General features: G+C 43.2%; 1 protein-coding gene and 1 long non-coding RNA gene across 2 annotated transcripts in view; both read left to right on the forward strand.

Annotated features, from left to right (window-relative positions):
* Nucleotides 1-1,212: 1,212 nt before the first annotated feature.
* Nucleotides 1,213-5,710, forward strand: LOC117082655. The gene is made up of 3 exons (XR_004436800.1): nucleotides 1,213-1,327; nucleotides 4,373-4,608; nucleotides 5,666-5,710. It is a non-coding gene; the product is annotated as an uncharacterized LOC117082655 (long non-coding RNA).
* Nucleotides 5,711-5,735: 25 nt separating this feature from the next.
* LOC117082978 (cullin-2-like) overlaps nucleotides 5,736-14,230 on the forward strand; it is a 69,234-nt gene continuing 60,739 nt past the window's right edge. The window contains exon 1 of the mRNA XM_033210499.1: nucleotides 5,736-5,758. The gene's annotated coding sequence lies outside the window, so the exon portion shown is untranslated. The remainder of the gene's footprint in view (nucleotides 5,759-14,230) is intronic.

A 14,230-nucleotide genomic window follows, 5' to 3' on the forward strand; every position in this document is an offset into this window, starting at 1 on the left:
TAGTTTTTTGAAACCTAAATCCAAGCCATCATATTTAATCCCTATTAAATGTCTTGTTGTTTGTTTCAACACATTTCTCAAGCCTGAATATATTTTTTTTTTTTTTTTTTTTTTTGAGATGGAGTCTTGCTCTGTCGCCCAGGCTGGGGTGCAGTGGTGCGATCTTGGCTCACTGGCTCACTGCAAGCTCTGCCTCCCAGGTTCACACCATTCTCCGCCTCAGCCTCCCGAGTAGCCGGGACTACAGGTACCCACCACCACGCCCGGATAATTTTTTGTATTTTTAGTAGAGACGGGGTTTCACCGTGTTAGCCAGGATGGTCTCGATTTCCTGACCTCGTGATCCACCCGCCTCGGACTCCCAAAGTGTTGGGATTACAGGTGTGAGCCACCGCGCCTGGCCAAGCCTGAATATATCTTTAAGAATCTTTGGGCTGGGCACGGTGGCTCACACCTATAGTCCCAGCACGTTGGGAGGCCCAGGTGGGTGGATCACCTGTGATCAGGAATTCGAGACCAGTGTGACCAACATGGAGAAACCCCGCCTCTACTAAAAATACCAAATTAGCTGGGTGTGGTGGCAGACGCCTGTAATCCCAGCTACTCAGGAAGCTAAGGCAAGAGAATCGCTTGAACCCGGCAGGTGGAGGTTGTAGTGAGCTGAGATTGCGCCATTGCACTGCAGCCTGGGCAACAGGGGCGGGACTCTGTCTCAAAAAAAAAAAAAAAAAGTATTTGATTCTTCCTTTAGTAGGGCTGTTCATGTTAAAAAAAATCTTAGATTCCATGGTTACTTATACATTGAATTAATTTGCCATTAATGTATTGAGTGCCCATATTTGCACATTACTATAGTTTCCTAAAATTTCCCCTATCCTTAACACAACTAGAAATTGGAAAAGAAGCCCAGCAATTCCACCTCCTTCCCTACACCAAGGTTCTAGGCAATCAAAATACATGGAGGGGAGGAGAGAAAAGGGAAGGAGACCAGAAAGTCAAGGGGTTAACCTTAATGGGAAGAGTAATGTCTGGGACCATCTTCCCAGGCTAGAGTGCAATGGCCAGATCTTGGTTCACTGCAGCCTTGAACTCCTGGATTCAAGCCATCCTCCAACCTCAGCCTCCAGAGTAACTAAGACTACAAATGCATGACATCATGCCTGGCTAATTTTTATATTTTTCTAGAGACAGGGTTTCTCCATGTCACCCAGGCTGGTCTCCAACTCCTGAGCTCAAGCAATCCACCTTCCTCGGCATCCCTAAGTCCTGGGATTACAGGTGTGAGCCACTACGTCCAGCCTCTGGTGCCATCTTATGGACCCTGCATGTACGTGTGAAATTGTGTGTGTGCACGTGTATATGCTTATCTCAATAACAGTGTTTTTGTACGGCTAATGGACTAGATTTAAAGTTTTCCAGATGTTGGAGACAGAAATGAGTTACCATAAAGCTAAAGAAGCTTAAATTTCCTTTCCCAAGGCCCTATGCCAGGCACTACCATTTTTTTTTTTTTTTTTTTTTGAGACAGAGTCTTGCTCTGTCGCCCAGGCTGGAGTGCAGTGGCCCCATCTCGGCTCACTGCAAGCTCCGCCTCCCGGGTTCACGCCATTCTCCTGCCTCAGCCCCCTGAGTAGCTGGGACTACAGGCTCCCACCACCACACCTAGCTAATTTTTTGTATTTTTAGTAGAGACGAGGTTTCACCATTCACAGGATGGTCTCGATCTCCTGACCTTGTGATCCGCCCGCCTCGGCCTCCCAAAGTGCTGGGATTACAGGCATGAGCCACCGCGTCTGGCCGGCACTAGTATTTTTTATTTGCATTTTTATTTATTTTTTAAAGTGGATTCCCTCAATTCCAAGGTCTATCCCTTGGAGATGTTACATTTTATTGTAAACCTTTAGATTATATCTAGAGGAGAAAGAATAAATGAGAGGCAGAGTATGAGAGCAATATTAGTTCATACTGGCTGGGGAAAATCCTGCATCGGTGAAAACATTCTGAGCGGCCAGGTATGTTGGCCCATTCCTATAATCCCAGCACTTTAGGAGGCCGAAGCGGGCAGATCACTTGAGGTCAGGTGTTAGAGACCAGCCTGGGCTACATGCTTAAACCTCATCTCTATTAAAAATACAAAAAATTAGCTTGGCCTAGTGGCAGGTGCCTGTGTCCCAGCTACTCAGGAGGCTGAAGTGGGAGGATCCTTTGAGCCCAGGACTTTGAAGCTCCAGTAAGTTATGATCACACCACTGCACTGCAGCCTGGACAACACAGCAAGACTCTGTCTCAAAAACAAAAAAATAATTTTGAACCAAGTAGATTTGGGATGGAAGTACCTTGAAAGTGCATAGGTTTCTGGATTAGGTAATTTACAAATATATAACAGATTGGACACAATGAAAACATTAAATTAGAGAGCTCTTCATACTAATGTTACAGCTAGCTCTTCCCCTTAATAGATAGGCAGCATTGTTCAACTTTGATTTTAATAATTGGAGTATTATTGTGGCTGGAACTAACATTGTCACCTCAGTTGTTTCTTCTTAATTTTTTTTTTTTTTTTTTTTGAGACAGAGTCTCACTCTGTTGCCCAGGCTGGAGTGCAGTTGTGCGATCTCAGCTCACTGCAACCTCCGCCCCCCAGTTCAAACGATTCTCCTGCCTCAGCCTCCCGAGTAGCCAGGATTACAGGCGCCTACCACTGTGCCCGGCTAATTTTTGCATTTTCAGTAGAGACAAGGTTTCACCATCTTGGCCAGGCTGGTCTTGAACTCCTGACTTCGTGATCCACCCACCTCGGTCTCTCAAAGTGCTGGGATTACAGGTGTAAGCCGCCATGCCCGGCCTTTAAATTTATTTTATTTATTGTTTATTATTTTTTTTGAGACAGAGTCTGGCTCTGTTGCTCAGGCTGGGGTGCAGTGGCACGATCTCAGCTCACTGTAATCTCTGCCCCCAGGTTCCAGTGATTCTCATGCCTCAGCCTCCCAAGTAGCTGGAATCACAGGCGTGTGCTACCATGCCTGGCTAATTTTTGTATTTTTAGTGGAGATGGGATTTCGCTATGTTGGCCAGGCTGGTCTCAAACGCCTGGCCTCAAGTGATCCACCTGCCTTGGCTTTCCAAAGTGTTGGGATTGCAGGCGTGAGTCACAGCGCCCAGCCTGTTTCTTATTTTATTTTGTTTTTATTTTTATCAATGTTATTTATTAATTTTTTTTTTTGAGATGGAGTCTCACTCTGTCACCCAGGCTAGAATGGCACAATCTCAGCTCACTGTAACATCTGCCTCCTGGGTTCAAGCGATTCTCTTGCCTCGGCCTTTCAAGTAGCGGGGGTTATAGACGTGTGCCACCATGCTTGGCTAATTTTTGTATTTTTGGTAGAGACGGGGTTTTGCCTTATTGGCCAGGCTGGTCTCGAACTCTCGACTTCAGGTGATTGGCCCGCCTTGCAATGGCTCACACCTGTAATCCCAGCACTTTGGGAGACTGTTTCTTATTTTAGCAGTCAAGTGCAGACACTAAATAACTTAGGTTATATCACGGATATCATGTTTTACATGCTCTGTTAGTTCTACTCCCTCTAATTAGAAACCATTCCCCTTTCGTGCAGTAGAATTAGAGCAGGGAGCCGAGCACAAGCTGTACTATACTACACATGTCAATAGCAACTGCTGTAGTTCTGGGTGAAACACATCTAATTATGCTTTTGATACCAGAGTAGAATTGAATGATGCAAAAGATTAGTTTGGAACTGAAGAGTTACAGGAGTTGATTCAGAAGAAACGAGTGCTTGTGTGTGTGGTGACTGAGCTGTAAGAGGACCTAGCATCCCACTTGTAACTCTTCAGTTTGAAACTAATCTTAGTCTCAGGGGTTCTACAGCAGGAATTAGTAGGCATGAATCTATGTGTTGATGCTCCCGTCACTTAAGTCTTCATTGTAGCTTCCGGTAAAACAGGAATAGTAATGGATCCTAAAAATCAAAGCAGCTGTTTTGATGTGAGTTAATCTGGTGATATTAAAACAGATTCCTGAGTATGGCTAGATGTTGGTACTAATGAGGTCAAAATGTGGTCTCCAGATTTTCTCCAATGGTAGACCAGTTGTCTCCATGCTGAAAGCAACTGGTTCTGTAGCTTTGAGCTGTCCTGCAATTGTAAGCCACTGTTGCCAGCGACATCAAGTGAATGTCTGTCAATGGCTTAATACCTCTCACCTTTAAGATTTTTAGTTGAGCTAAGTTAAATGCCCAACTGGCTATGAGACTCTTCCAGATAGAAGGCTGAAACCTCATGATCTGAATAAGGTTCCTGTATTCCCGCAACCCGGAAGGCCTCTCCTCTAATTCCCTCTCCCTCTTCTCACTAGAGGCACTCTCCATTCCCGATTGTTCCAAGGCTCAAGTGGTCAGAAATGACTGTGAAGAAGGGAGAAAAACTCAGGTGGCAAAGGACATGGACAAAAACCCATGGTGACATGGAAAGAAAACCCTGTGATATATAGAGGAAGAGCACAAGAGAGGAGTTGGGGAGAATGGAACTCCTCTGTGTCCTGATTGTGGTGATGGCCACGCATGGCCGTAAATGGGTTGAAATGGACAGAAGGTACACCCCTCTCCCCAGTCAATTTTTACTGTAGGATCGTTTGTTTTTTATTGAGATGGACTCTGTCGCCCAGGCTGGAGTGCAGTGGTGTTATCTTGACTCACTACAACCTCCGCCTCCCAGGTTCAAGCAATTCTCCTGTTTCAGCCTCCTCAGTACCTGGGATTATAGGTGCGCACCACCATGCCCAGCTAATTTTTGTATTTTTAGTAGAGACGAGGTTTCACCATGTTGGCCAGGATGGTCTCGAACCCCTGACCTCAAGTGGACGGCCTGCCTCGGCCTCCCAAAGTGCTAGAATTACAGGCATGAGCCACCACGCCTGGCCTGGGTCATTTAAAAATAAAAATAAAAACAGAAAAACAGAAAATAAAGTATAAGACAGTGCAATAGGGGCCATGCCTCCCATCTTTTCTAATAAGGGAAATGTGATGAGGATGTAGGCTTCAAGTGAGTAACTTGTTACATGTAGTGCAGGTTACAAAAGGCCCAGCAAATTTATCCTTTTTTATTTCTAGTGGAGTGTTTGGTGCATACTCTGATCTGAGAGTTCATATTGTGAATGTTTTTTTCTTTGTTTTCTAATAGCAAACGATGTTTTTTTTGGAAGCAAGATGTTGCTAACCTTTTTTTAGGTTGGTGTTATACCAGAATATTTTATTTTATAGAATGTTTTATTAAATATTAAATGACTATACAAGACCAGGCACAGCAGCTCATGCCTGTAATTCCAGCACTTTGGGAGGCTGAGACAGGAGGAGTACTTGAGACTAGGAGTTTCAGACCAACCTGAGCAACACAGCAAGACCCTGTCTCTAGAAAAAAAAAATGAAAACAAAAACCTCACTGTACAATTCTTTGTATATTAGTTTTATTTACTTGCCCACAGAGATCTAGTCAAGTAAACCATAAGGTTAATAAAAGTCCATTTTTAAATTTTTTTATTTTGGCTTAACATATATTTTATTTATTGGAAAAGGCATTGACATTTAGCTAAGATTCTTAACCTTGCCATCCATACCTAAGCATGCTATTTCATTTTTTTATTTTATTTTAGGTGGAGACTTGCTCTGTCGCCCAGGCTGCAACCTCTGCCTCTCAGGTTCAAGCGATTCTCATGTCTCAGCCTCCCAAGCAGCTGGGATCACAGGTATGCACACCACACACAGCTAATGTTGTTGTTGTTTTGTTTTTTTTGTATTTTTAGTAGATGGGCTTTCACCATGTTGGCTAAGCTAGTCTTGAATTTGTGACCTCAGGTGATCTGCCTGCCTCAGCCTCACTAAGCCTAGGTATGCTATTTTAGAAATCTGGTTGTATAATCTTGGGTAGTTTCTACTTCTAACATTGATGTTGAGCATACCCAGTACTCAGGACCCACTTGGTACAAGTTATTTATTTATTTATAGATGGAGTTTCGCTCTGTCACCAGGCTGGAGTGCAGTTATCCTATCTCGGCTCACTGCAATCTCTGCCTCCCGGGTTCAAGCGATTCCCCTGCCTCAGTCTCCCGAGTAGCTGAGACTATAGGCGTGCACCACCTCACCCAGCTACTTTTTTGTATTTTAGTAGAACAGGTTTTCACCATGTTAGCCGGGATGTTCTGGATCTCCTGACCTCGTGATCCACCTGCCTTGGCCTCCCAAAATGCTGGGATTACAGGTGTGAGCCACCGCGCCCAGCCCAGGTTAATATTATTGATCAACCACCTTCCTTAGCCCAGGAACTACGTCTTTTAGTCCATTTGTTATTTCTGTGAATTAGCTTCCCTCCAGACTTGCCACATTTGACTTGTTCTGCTTTCTTTGTTCCTATTTTCTCAAATGAGATGGCCTATATTTCTTATTTTATTTATTTATTTATTTAGAGACAGTCTTGCTTTGTTGCCCAGGCTGGAGTGCAATGATGCAATCTCAGTTCACTGCAACCTCTGCCTCCTGGGTTCAAGCAATTCTCCTGCGTCAGCCTCCCAAGTAACTGGGATTACAGGCGCCCGCCACCATGCCCAGCTAATTTTTTGTATTTTTAGTAGAGACGAGGTTTTGCCATGTTGGCCAGGTTGGTCTCGAACTCCTGACCTCAGGTGATCCACCTGCCTCGGCCTCCCAAAGTGCTGGGATTACAGGCATGAGCCACTGTGCCCCGCCTGCTTATTTTTATTAAGTTACAAGTTATTCCATCTTCTTTGTCATCATCCTTATCTGGGTGGGTCACAATTCATATTTTGCTCTTGGTAACACACATTTTTTTTTTTTTTCTTGGTAGAAATAGGTCTTGTCTTGAACTCCTGACCTCAAGCAATCCTCTTGCCTTGGCCTCCTAAAGTGCTGCAATTACAGGTGTAAGCTGCTGTGCGTGGGGTATTTTTAATATGATGTAACAGTTCAGAAAAATGTCATCTCCCCTTCTTTCACATATCATGTATAAGTCCTTGCAATCCATTACCGAGATTTACTCTGTATTCCCAATTTTGAGAAATCATAAATGCATCATCTATCTCAAATAGTGAGCTATCTATCTCAAATAGTGGGTTTTTCCTCAAAATGAGTTCTTTTTCAGTGCAGCTTTTATCTTATTAAATTACCTGTCTAAAAGTGACTGCAAAGAAATACAAAGGATCCACTGGTAATTTCTTTTTATTAAAAAAGAATACTTTTTATGTTTCCTTTTTAAATCGCTTTCAACCAGAATTGTCTAGGAGAGGCAAAGATATAACCTGTTCATCTAGTACCACTATCACCCACAGAATATGATAAGAGTTCTGAGCTTTTCCGATTAGAGACCTTGTACTTTTTCTCTTTTATTTATTTATTAATTTAATTTAATTAATTTTTTTTTTTTTGAGTCAGAGTCTTGCTGTGTCACCCAGGCTGGAGTGCAGTGGCATAATTGCAGCTTACTGCAACCTCTGCCTCCTGAGCTCATGTCTCAGCCTCCCCAGTAGCTGGGACTACAGGCGTGTACCACCAAGCCCGGCTAAGTTTTGTATTTTTAGTAGAGATGGGGTCTTGCTGTATTGCCCAGGCTAGTCTCAAACTCCTGACCTCAAGTGATCCACCTACCACGGACTCCCAAAGTGTCAATTGCAGGCGTGAGCCACTGTGCCCAGCTGGAATTTGTCTCATATTCTTCTCATGATAGACTGGGCTTAGAGGTTTGGGGAGGATGATCATAGAGGTAAAGTGCCATTCTCATCACATCATGTCAAGGGTACATTGTTAATACTGAGCTTGATCACCTGGCTGAGGGGTACTATAAATTCTTCTTTTTTTTGTTTTTGTTTTTTGTTTTTTTTTGAGACAGGGGGTCTTGCTCTGTTGCCCAAGCTGGAGGGCAATGGCATGATCACAGTTCACTGCAACTTCAGTCTCCTGAACTCAAGCAATCCTTCCACGTCAGCCTCCCCAGACTGGTCTTGCACTTCTGGCCTCAAGCAATCCTCCCTCCTTGAGGTATGCTGAGCCAGCTTAAGGGTACAACTAGGAAATATCCAAGGCACAGATGCATCTGGCTGCTTTTTCCAAAGAGGTTCGCAGGAAGTTCAGTATTTATACATTTTTCTTAAATCAAGGGGGCGGCAGTGAGGTAAATAGTTGCATACTTGTGACACTTTAGTTAGTGCTCAGTAAATCTACATTTTACATAAGATAAGGTGAACCTCTGAAGAAAAGGGGCATGAGGGTGGGCACGGTGGCTCACGCCTGTAATCCTAGCACTTTGGGAGGTTGAGGTAGATGGGGCATTTGAAGACAGGAGTTCGAGACCAGCCTGGCCAACATGGTGAAACCCCATCTCTACTAAAAATACAAAAATTAGCCAAGTATGGTGGAAGGTGCCTGTAATTCCAGGTATTTGGGAAGCTGAAGCAGGAGAATCACTTGAACCCAGGAGGCAGAGGTTGCAGTGAGCTGAGATTGTACCACTGCACTCCAGCCTGGGCAACAGAGTGAAACTCCATCTCAAAAAAAAAAAAAAAAAAAAAAAAGCGGGGGGGACCTGAAGCTGCATCTTTCTACTACTAAAAACCTAACACGAGCAATTTAGTTTCAGCAAACAACAACATCTGTCTCTCAGTTGGCTCCTGTGCCCCTTTGAAATACTCTATGAAAGCAGATTTTGTTTTATTTTGTTTTTTAGTACTTCCTTACTTTCTTAACCTATACAGTTTTGTTTATTTGTTTGTTTAAAGATAGGGACGGGCTCTGTCACCCAGTCTGTAGTGCAGTGGCATAATCACAGCTCACTGCAAACACGACCTCCAGGGCTCAAGTGATCCTCCAGAGTAGCTGGGACTACAGGCATGCACCACCATACCAACTGATATTTTGTTGTATTTATTTTTCATAGAAACAGGGTTTTGCTCTGTTTCCCAGGCTGGTCTTGAACTCCTGGCCTCAAGTGACCCTTCTATCCCCACCTTCCAAAGTGCTGGGATTACAGGCATGAGCCACTGTACCCGGCTATCATGTCAGCCACTTCTTTAAAGAGACTCGCACTTTTGTAAGCTCGAAATAGCTGTTTTTTTTTTTTTTTTCTTTCTTTCTTTTTTGAGACAGAACCTTGCTCTATTGCCCATGCTGGAGTGGCATGATCTCAACTCACTGAAACCTCTGCCTCCCAGATTCAAGTGATTCTGCTGCCTCAGCCTCCTGAGTAGCTGGGATTACAGGCACCCGCACCACCAACCCGGGCTTATTTTTGTATTTTTAGTAGATATAGGGTCTCACCATATTGGCCAGGCTGGTCTCAAGCTCCTGGCCTCAAGCAGTCCACCCACCTCGGACTCCCAAAGTGCTGGGATTATAGGCTAAGCCATCACGCCCAGCCTCAAAATAGACCCTTAATGAGCCACTCCAAACATTAAAACTGTTGTACAGTATCTATTTCTTTAGTTTCCCAAAATAAAAGGTAGAAAAATGTTAAATACATGACATAACTGGCCGGGCTTGGTGGGTAACGCCTGTAATCTTAACTCTTTGGGAGGCTGAGGCGGGTGTCTCACTTGAGGTCAGGAGTTCAATACCAGCCTGACCAACATGGTGAAACCTTGTCTCTACTAAAAATACAAAAAAAATCGCTAGGTGTATTGGCACATGCCTGTAGTTCCAGCTACTCAGGAGTCTGAGGCATGAGAATGGTTTGAACTGGGGAGGCGGAGGTTGCAGTGAGCCAAGATCATGCCACTGCACTCCAGCCTGGGTAACAGAGGGAGACTGTCTCAAAAACATATGCACACACACACACACACACACACACACACAATAATTATTTGCATTTTCATAAAGGTCAAAATCAGAGAAGTACAAATAGCTGACTACAAAATAGCATAAATATGTTCTGATATGTAAAAAAATATATTTAATCATATTCATAGAAATAAATTGTGAGTTATGTACATCAACCCAAACATGATTCTCTATTTCTGTAATAGAGGTAGTTTTTACAAAAAGTATGTATTTCTTTCTTTCTTTCTTTTTTTGAGTTGAAGTCTTGCTCTGTCACCAGGCTGGAGTGCAGTGGCACAATCTCGGTTCACTGCAACCTCCACCTTCTGAATTCAAGTGATTCTCCTGCCTCAGTCTCCTGAGTAGCTGGGATTTCAGCAACACTGAAATCCCATAGCAACACTATGGACAGCTAATTTTTGTATTTTTTTATAGTAGAGACAAGGTTTTACCATATTGGCTAGGCTGGTCTCGAAGTGATCCCCCTTACCTCAAGTGATCCTTACCTCAAGTGATCCACCAGCTTCAGCCTCCCAAAGTCCTGGGATTACAGGTGTGAGCCATTGTGCCCTGCCACCACATTAGTTTTAAAGTCAGAAACAATTATAAAGGAATTAAATAAACATACAAGGCCAAAACACAGTTTTGTAAAATGTAGCATTTGCTAAAAAGTAAAACAAGGAAAGCAATCATAGATGAACTAGGATTTGAGGTTTGTTTGGGGAGTAAGGTCCAACTAATGCTAAAAGTGGTAACTTAAAGGGTTACCCAGAAATATTTTTTTTTTTCTGGAAAAAGGAAGTAATTTCACTTTGATATTAAGGGCTTGGATGCTAATAACTATTTTACGAATATTATTTCCCTACTATAGAGTTTGGGTAAACTGTCAAGAGGTGGGGGCAATCTCTGGAATTTAGAAATAAGGGGGCTGTTACAGTGATTCATGGTTGGCACCCTTCACGCTCGATCACATTTCCAACCAGAATTAAGAGAAACGTGATGAGAGTGAAGGAATTTCATGAGTTAGAGCAGGGTTCTCAAACTTTTCAGTTTCTTTACATGCTTAAAAATTATTCTGGCTGGGTGCAGTGGCTCCCGCCTATAATCCCAGCACTTTGGGAGGCCCAGGCAGGCAGATCACCTGAGATCAGGAGTTCAAGACCAACTTGACCAGCATGGTGAAACCCCATCTCTACTAAATATACAAAATTAGCTGGGCGTGGTGGCATGTGCCTGTAATCTCAGCTACTTGGGAGGCTGAGGGAGGAGAGTAGCTTGAACCTGGAAGGCGGAGGTTGCAGTGAGCCGAGATCACACCATTGCACTCCAGCCTGGGCAACAAGAGCGAAACTCCATCTCAAAAAAAAAAAAAGAAAAATGTATTGAGGACTTTGAAGATCTTATGTTCATGTGGTTTATATCTATTGTACTAGGCCATTCTTGTATTATTATAATGAAGTACCTGAGACTGTGTAATTGATGAAATGAAGAGGTTTAATTGGCTCATGGTTCTGCAGGCTGTACAGGAAGTATGATCTTGGCATCTGCTCAGTGTCTAGGGAGGCCTTAGGAAACTATCTATCTATCTATAAATAGTTATTGTATTAGAAATTTAAAGGATAAAACTTTTTAAAATTGTTGATTAATTTTAAAAACAATAAACCAAACACATTTTAACATAAATTGCATGCTTTTATGAAAAATAACCATATTTTCCAAAATAAAAAAAATTTGATCAGAAGAAAAGGATTGCTTTTGTATTTTTGCAACTCTCTAAGTATTTGATTTAATAGAAGATAGCTAGGTTCTCTATGGTTGAAGTATATGAAGAATCTCAGGACTTTGAACGAAAATTAAATAGTCCTTTTGGATAATTACGGATATTCTTCTTTAATACTATAGTGAAATTCAACAAGTGGTAATTTCTTCTTCTTTTCTTTTCTTTTTTTTTTTTTTTTTTTTTTTTTTTTTTTTTTGAGAGAAGGTCTTCCTTTATTACCCAGGCTGGGTGCAGTGTGGAGTGATCTTGGCTCACTGCAACATTTGCCTGCCGAGTTCAAGTGATTCTCCCACTTCAGCCTCCCAAGTAGCTGTGACTACCAGCACACACCACCTTGCCTGACTAAATTTTGTATTTTTTGTAGAGACAGGGTTTCACTATATTGTCCAGGCTGGTCTCAAATTCCTACACTCAAGAGATCTGCCCACCTCAGCCTCCCAAAGTGCTGGGAGGCATGAGTCACCAAATCTGTCCATTGTTCTTTCAAGTAAAAATGGCCTTCCATTGTAATGACCAGATGGGTTCTTCTTGGCTACTGCACAGAAAAAATTCACTGACACCAAGGTATTGCAGTAGAGAAGTGTTTAATTGACCCAAGGCCAGCCACATAGGAGAACTGGAGTGATCACTCAAATCAGTCTCCCCCTGGGTTGGAGGTCAGGGTTTTTATGGACAATTTGGTGAGCAGGGGGCTAGAGAATGGGTTCTGCTGATGGGTTGGGGATGGAATCATGGGGATGTGGAAAACAGTCCTTGAGTGCTGAGCCTGCCTCTGGGTGGGGCTATAGGACCAGTTCTGAGTCATGAGTCACAAGTCCAGGTGGGGTCAGTCTGAAAAATATCTCAAAAAGCAATCTTCAGTTATACAATACTGATGTTATTTATAGGAGCAACTGGGGAAGTCACAAATCTTGTGACCTCTGGCCACATGACCCCTGAGCAGTAAGGGAGTATATTAATAGAAATATGCCTACACTTTAGCAAAGTTCACACCCCTCCCATAATCCTATTCTTGCTGCTTTTCATTAATCTTCCAAAGGTGGTTTTTCATCCCTAAGCAAGAGCAGGGGTAGTTTTAGGGAGGAACTTAGCTTTCAAGTTAAACCATAAACTAACTTCCTCCCCAAATTAAGTTGGCTTATGCCCAGGAATGACCAGGAACACCTTGGAGGTCAGAAGCAAGATTAAATCAATGAGGTCAGATTCCTCTTACTATCATATTTTGCAAAGGCAGTTTCACCATGAAAAATGCAGGTAGTTCAGGCTGTAAGTCAACCACACAAGTGCTTGTCTTCAAGACAGTCATCCCACTTTGGCATGCAGAAGTGTATGTGTACTTACCATTTCTTCACCTAGTGTGTTAGAAAGACTTGTATTCAAGGGCCTAAATTTAATAAAATTAATGCTTCTGCTTCATCCAGGATATTCCTAAATCAATAGTCTTAAAAACTGGGAATGTGTGGCAGTGAATACAGCGATCCAATGACCACCCAGACAGATTGGTGGCACTGTCTTGATCCCTGCTAAGGCATCAATAGTGTCCCTATTCCTTTGTACCATCAGTACAAAAACAAACTCAGTCAAAAAGACAGAGGAGGCCAGGCGTGGTGGCTCACTCCTGTAATCCCAGAACTTTTGGGAGGCTGAGGTGGGCAGATCGCTTGAGCTCAGGAGTTCCAGAGCAGCCTGGGCAACACAGTGAGACCCCACATCTACCAAAAATACAAAAATTACCTGGGTGTGGTGGCACACGTGCCTGTAGTCCCCACTACTTGGGAAACTGAGATGGGGCGCTCGCTTGAGCCCAGGAGTTTGAGGCCGCAGTGAGGTATAATCAGGCCTCCGCACTCCTGCACTCCAGCCTCAGGGACAGAGGCAGACCCTGTGTCAAAAACAAAAACAAAAACAAAAACAAAAACAAAAACCGGGGGGGGGGGGCTGGCAAGGTGGCTCAGGCCTGTAATCCTAGCACTTTGGGAGGCCGAGGTGGGTGGATTGCCTGAGCTCAGGAGTTCAAGACCAGCCTGGGCAACATGGTAATATGGTGAAACCCTGTCTCTACAAAATATAAAAAATTAGCTGAGCGTGGTGGTGGGCTTCTGTAATCCCAGCTACTTGGGAGGCTGACACAGGAGAATCACTTGAATCCGGGAGGCAGAGGTTGCAGTGAGCTGAGATCATGCCACCACTGCATTCCAGCCTGGGTGACAGAGCAAGACTCTCTATCCAAAAAAACAAAAACAAAAAAGGACCAGACATGTTGCATTGTTAACAAACTAGTTGTTAACCTTGTGACCTCTGTAAAGGTCTCAGGGATTTCCAGAGGTCTGGGGACTACACTTTGAGAATCACTAGATTAAAAAGGAGGAAACATGGGAGAAAAGAAAGGTCACATAATGGAAACATACTGTTGAATTGAATTTAGTATATAAAAACTCTTTAATGAAATAAAGAGTATAGACTTCAAGTACCAAGAGCAGCTAGAAGAGGAGGGATCCCTACAGTCCCTACAGAAGACTGTAGGGATTGATCAGGTCAGGAGGCAGTGTTTTAAATGGGCCTTGAAGGGTTGGTGCAGTTTGGAAGGAAGGGATGGGAGGGAAAAGCTTGCTGAATT

The sequence above is a fragment of the Trachypithecus francoisi genome, unplaced genomic scaffold (genome assembly GCF_009764315.1).
Source record: "Trachypithecus francoisi isolate TF-2019V2 unplaced genomic scaffold, Tfra_2.0 Contig00025, whole genome shotgun sequence".
Lineage (NCBI taxonomy): Eukaryota > Metazoa > Chordata > Mammalia > Primates > Cercopithecidae > Trachypithecus > Trachypithecus francoisi.